A 6,945-nucleotide genomic window follows, 5' to 3' on the forward strand; every position below is an offset into this window, starting at 1 on the left:
ATACTGGAACGGCATGTCGTCATTCGGTATCGGTGCGCCAGATGGTGGTGTTGGTGGTCGTTCCTGGTTTTTCTCCGGCGTCGGTGGTCTTTCCTCTTCTTTTGGTGACGGAGGCCCCTCATCCTCGACTTCCGGTGTTGGAGGTCGCTCTTCCTCTGCTTCTAGTTCCGGAGGTTCCAGCCTTAGCACTTCCGGTTCCGGTGTCGCTAAGGTGTCTGATCCTTCGTCCTCCCGTCCGCCCGGGGTGTCGTTGCTGCTACGGTAGTTCGTGTGCACGTTGTATCCCCCTTCAGAATCCGATTCATACGCTGAAAAGGCTTTTGCTTCGCCTTCTCCGCTTGCCAATGCCTGGAGAAGGGATTCGGTTTCCCGAAGGCTGCTTAGGCTGTTGCCGTCGTCCGGGTGCGATGTTTGCTGTAACCAGAGGGACTCCTTCGCTACTCTCCGGATTACGTTGGAAAATGAGCGATCCGCTCTAATTTCCTGCGCCGCTTGCTGGAAAGCCTCACATCTCCTTTGCCTTTCGGCAAGGTGTCGAGTTCGATCTGTAACCAGGTCGTGCGTTGATCTAGTCTTCCATTCATGCCGTCGTTCGCTGCAAAAACAGGAATCGTGGTCGCCAAATTCTGTGTTAACTCTTAGGGCCGGACAATGGCCTAACACAGGGTGTCTACGGAAGACACTTCACCAAAGGGGTGTTACGGGAAGAGGATTAGGCTCAATGATTAATCCGACTTAATTAGGTCACTTAGCAAGATCATCCTTAATAATCACATGCGTAAGATATAACAATGAATGCAGAACGGCAATTAACACAGAGAGATAAAAACACTAAGCTTCATTAATTATCCGCTCCTCATTACATTGTATCCGGGCCTTTAAATAGGTTTCCGGTTTGTAGTACAAAACGGTGCCATCCGCACTTGTTCGGGATCGGTCCGGATCCGGAACGGCATACCGATTCCGGTCCGTCCGTCCACACTAATAGCTTACTTACAACCATTCCTTAATAATTAAATAACTCCTTCGTTTCACACTCTGGACTCCTTTGTCGGCCGGTAACAGGAGGTTCGACTGAACCTAATATCAGCCGGTCGGCTAGATGATGAAGGCTACATGGGTAGCATCCAGAATGGAGTCATGAAATTAAGCAAAGGGAGCCTGATAGTGGCTCGGGCCCGGAAGGTCAACACATTGTACCTGATGAATGCCCGGTTATGCTCGAAAGAAGTGAACGTGGCTTCTGACACTGCTGGTGAGTTGTGGCACAAGAGACTGTCACATGAGCGTGAAGGGGATGAAGAGGCTTGCCAATGACAACCTCATTCCGGTGAAGAATGTGCATCTTGAGAGGTGCACCGACTACCTAGCCGATAAACAAAACCGGACCTCCTTCCAATCAAGGCCACCGATGAGACGTAATGCACCATTGGAGTTGGTGCATACCGATGTGTGTCAAGTGGACACGAAGTCCCATGCCGCAGCGCAGTACTTCGTGACGTTCATAGATGACCACAACAGGAGGTTGTGGGACACACCGTTGAAGACGAAGGATCAGGTGTTATCCGTCTTCAAGGAGCTCCATGCAAGAGTGGAAAGAGAAACCGGACGGAAGCTGAAGGCGATTCGAGCAGAGTCTCGATGTAGTCAACAAGATAATGAAATGAGGGTAGCTAGGCCTCTATTTATAGCGATACCCAAGGCCCCCAACCATGTTCACACTTGGCCTAATGGGTTGTCTCAATCCCGAGGATTAAAAGTAATCCTTCCCTTCTTTACACTCTCGTTTAACCCTCACACTTATCCACGTGTATAGAATACTACGGTAAATTCTCACCACGGGATATTATATGTTCATGCCCGTAACATCCGTCTTTAGCTTTCGGCAACCGGCTCCTCTATTTGTTCTTCATCCGAATCCGATTCGGGGTCTTGGCCGGTTCCGGTTTCAGCTTGCTCTACTTCTTCTTTTGCCGGTTCGGTATCCTCATCGTAACCAGCTGGTTCCTCGAGTGTCAACCGGCTCTCAGCCGGGTGGGTCCGAATCTCATCGGAGTTAATTATCTTCTTCTTCGACTCCCAGTCAGCAAGAGTCTTGTCCTCCATGAAGATAATATCTCAGCTCCGGAAAACCTTCTTGTGAACCGGATCCCACACTCGGTAGTTGAACTCATCATCGTTGTATCCGAGGAATATGCATGGCTGGGTCTTTGGATCCAACTTTCCTCTCCGGTCCTTAGCAACATGCACGTAAGCGAGACACCCGAACACCTTCAAATGCCGGTAGGACACTTCCTTACTGGTCCACACCTTTTGCGGTGAGTCTCCATCCAAGGGCATTAAGGGTGATCTGTTTATCACATATGTCGCCGTCGACAGCGACATATGTGATAAACAGATCACCCTTAATTAGTACATTGTGCATGATTAGTACTACTTGTGTATATTGTGCATGATTAGTACTACTTGTGTATATTGTGCATGATTAGTACTAATCGTGTAAATTGGGAACTAAGTGAGCAGTACAGTGTTCCTTATTAGTACTAGTTCAGTAATTTAGGAACTATGTGAGTAGTACATTGTTCATGATTGGTACATTGTGTAAAATGGGAAGCAGCTCTTGTGACCTACATTATATATTTTAGATGATGGTACTAACATTCAAGGTTTTTTTGTTTCTTGCAATGAATGTTGTAGTGTCAAGCAACTCCACGCCAAGGAAGGTAATGGAACAACCAGCCCCTGTGCCTAAACCCTCAATATCTGCTGCACATTCCAAGGTTCACGGACCATCATTACCAATAACCTATGATTTTTATGATGAGGATGAATGTATGAGAAGGGCCATTGGAGCAGTGGAACATATGCTCCTACAAACAAATTCCCCAAGCTCCGGTCAACATCAAGAAATAGAGCCCACTAAGAAGAGAAATGCAGTTTCTTTACAAATAGAGCCCAGTAAGAAGAGAAATGCTGCAAGAATGTTGTATGGAAACGGCAAGAAAGGCAAAGTTGAATGCAATGGTGAGTCATATAAGTTCTCACCTGTCTGGAGCATTGTCAACCTAATCCATTGTCTAATACCATGTACTTGTGTTACTAGCTGATGATGAAATGATATTTGGTGACGGAGATACGAGTCCAAAACCTGATCATGAAGACGAATTTATCACACTCCCAGGTACACGTCAAAAGCCAGACTTTGAAAACAATGATTTAGCTCATAACAACCCTATTTTTGTTGTTATTATAGATCATAACAACACTGTTGAGCACCTAGATGTTGTGGAGAAGATGACCGAGCCCACCACTTGCAATGGGGTATCTACAGCTGTACAGTATGACGATGTAACATCAAGTAAAAATGTGGCCCTAAACCCTATGTTCATTGTTTGCAAACTTTTGAGTATGTGAGTTCATACCAATATTCTTTGGAATCCCATTAATTAGGTTTACAAGAGCAGTCTGATTCCCAACTGCAATCAAATGAATCGGGAACTTCATGGAGCATAAGTGCAGAATCAGATTCCCATCAGAGTCAGAATCAAATTAACCTTTGCAAGGAGGCAGACTCTGGAAGCACATCTTCCACACATGAGGATTGTGAGAAAAACAAAGCATTCATATGTGAAGAGCAGTTGGCATGTACAAACAACACTATGTCTAAAGAAGCCTATGAGTGTGGAAAGAATATGGCAAGTACTGAAGAGAAGATTGAAGCCCATGAAGAGTGTGGAAAGAATATGGCAAGTACTGAAGAGAAGACTGATTGTACTGATAATGTGGCAAGTGCTGAAGAGAAGACTGATTGTACTGATAATGTGCTAGTACTATCTAAAGATTCCCATGAGGATCATGGAAAGAACATTGCTAGTAATGAAGAGGAGCTTGATTGTACTGAGAATGTGCTAGTAGTGTCTTGTGAAGCCCATGAGGATCGTGGAAAGAACATCGCTTTCCCTGAAGATAAGCCTGATTGTACAGAATCCCATGAGGAGTGTAGAGCGAACAACGTTACTAATGAAGGTGGGCCTGATTGTACTCAGAGCGAACAACGTTGTCTTAAGAATGAGGTGACATCCATCATACAAGAGGAGTTGACCATGACTACTGCCACGGTCCACATACAGGAGTCTAATAAGAACGAGTGTATAGGCATCGGTGATGATGATAGGGCAATAAAGATCGCTAGGAGTACAAGCATTCAGGAGATGAGTGATAATTTGTCTGTCGACAGCACCTTTGTGGATTTGTGTACAAGCATTGCAGTTGCAGAAAACATAGTTGCTCTCTCAAGCTTGCCACCAGTACAAGGTGCCCGCGCATCCACGCCTGTCTCTGATGCCTCTGATGATGAAGTGCCACTTAGTCAGCTCATACCTAAAGGCTTTAAGACAAAGAAGAATGTAAAATCAGAAAAATCTGGCACCAACAACAAGCGCATTACAAGATCGGCCAAGTTACCCTCTAGTGCCTGATTGTCTTTCGATTGTACTTGAACTTTAGTTGTTAGTGATGTCTGAAATTGAACTATTTGGATACCAAAATACTGTTTCAATTGCCAATGTAAAAAATCCAGTTCATGAATCTGAAATAGTTATACCAGTGTGAAATCAAGTTCATGTTTAAGGATTGCTTCTATATTTTGCTCATCAACATATATCAAAAACAATGGGAATATACTTTTTGATCTAAGTATTCTTATTTTACAACGTTTTGTTTCTTTTTTGAGATCATCTCCTAATCCTCGCAAAGTCTTTCAGTCTATTGTAGATAAAATGCTTGAAAGTCTTCTTAGCTTGCTAGGAAAATTTAGGTTTTTAGGTGTTGATGATGAGAAACAGAAAATATCGGGTATCGGGTGTTATTGAAGATATACTGAAGTATAGACTGTTTCATCAATCCCATTTGGACGGTAACCAGAATGTGTGCAAATTGTTGAAGCAATGTGGGCCATATTTTGATGATATCATCCCAAAGGATGAATCATCCACTAACAGTAGTAAGGAAACACTTACCTTTTTGAGCTATCACAAATTATTGTTTCAGAAGTTGGATTATTTTGTTAAGGAAAGGAAGGTCTGTACTTTAAAATCCATAGCCTGGATATTCAGGACTTATATACAAGAAGTAAAAACTCAGATGGCTTCACAGGACATATCATGAAACAAAAAAGGATTCTGAGAGAATAATTTTCATTGTTGTCTTCACAGAATTCATCGCCCCCTTTGAAAAATGAACTTACAGTAGAAAATCTTACAATATTAAAGTCTTTAATGAATTCAACTAACAATCTTCTCTTGGTAGCAAAAGAAGAGCAGATTTATGTGCCAACAGAGGACACACCAACTCTGCAAAACTCCTATGCTCAAATAACATCAGGAAACATGAGCAATATCGGCAATGAAGAAATCCAAATCCTGTTGACAACAACTAATATATTATGAAAGATAAGTACAAGTGGTTGAGAGGCATAAACCCTTTGGAAGAAAGACGAAATATATCAATTCATTTGTCAATCATCAAAATTAATAGTGAACTCCAAGTGGATGTTTTTCAGTTTTCTAGTACAATGTATTGATAGGGTGACTTTCAAGCATTAAATAGAGAGACCTCCCCTAATATGTATTAATAGCAATGCATCGGATTTCTGTTGAAACTCAGTGATTTTGAACGGAAATCCGATGCAGTGCATCGAATTTCCATTGAAAGTCCTGTTGAAAATGATCTGTTTTCAACGGGAATCCGATGCACTGCATTGGATTCCCGTTGAAAGTCCTGTTGAAAATGATCTGTTTTCAACGGGAATCCGATGCACTGCATTGGATTCCCGTTGAAAACACATCATTTTAAATGGAGAAAATCACAATTTGTTTATTTTTAACACTTTTTTAGAGAAAAATATAAACAAATAAGAAAATTTGTAAACAAACAAGAAAAAGTGGACTTTCAATGGAAATCCGATGCAGTGCATCGGATTTCTGTTCAAAATCCATTTTTTTCAATTCCTATATATTTATTTATGATAAAAACAAGAACAATTCAAAACAAATTCAAAATATCTGAAAAATTGGAAACAAATAAGACAAAATGGATTTTCAATAGTAATCTGATGTAGTGCATCGGATTTCTGTTGAAAACCCAATTTTTGCAATTTTTATTTATTTATTTATGGGAAAAAATGAAAAAAATATTTTAAAATATGAAAATTTGGTAACAAATAGCAAAAAGTGGACTTTCAATAGAAATCCGATGCAATGCATCGGATTTCCTTTGAAATTTCATTTTTTCAATTTCTATATAGTTATTTATGAGAAAATAGACAAACAAAATACCAAAAAAATTCTAAAAACTATGAAAATTTGGAAAAAAATAAGAAAAAGTGGATTTTCTACGGAATTCCGATGCAGTGCATCGGATTTCCATTGAAAATCTATTTTTTCAATATTTATTTATTTTTTATAGAAAAAATTCAAAAAAATTCAAAAAAAAAAGCAAATTTGGAAAAAAATACGTAAAAGTGGACTTTTAACCAAAATCCGATGCAGTGCATCGGATTTCCGTTGAAAATCCATTTTTTCAATTTTTATTTATTTTTTATGGGAAAAATAAAACCAAATTCAAAAACAATTCAAAAAATAAGAAAATTTTCAAAAAAATAAGAGAAATTGGATTTTCAATTGAATCCGATGCACGGAATTGGATTTCCATTGAAATCTAATTTTTCAATTTTTATTTATTTATTTACGAGTAAAATAAAAAATGTTTATTTATTTATTTATGGGAAAATGTTTTATTTTTTCAATTTGTATTTATTTATGTATTTTCGGGAAATCCATGCAATGTATCATATTTTAGTCTATGTAGCTAGAATTCAATGCAATGCATTAAAATGCAAGAGTATTTTTTTAATGGAAATTTTTAAACAAATTCCAAGACTTACAG

The sequence above is a fragment of the Azolla caroliniana genome, unplaced genomic scaffold, assembly GCF_043228905.1.
Source record: "Azolla caroliniana isolate FFs.n. ecotype wild unplaced genomic scaffold, voAzoCaro1.0.p SCAF_12, whole genome shotgun sequence".
NCBI lineage: Eukaryota > Viridiplantae > Streptophyta > Polypodiopsida > Salviniales > Salviniaceae > Azolla > Azolla caroliniana.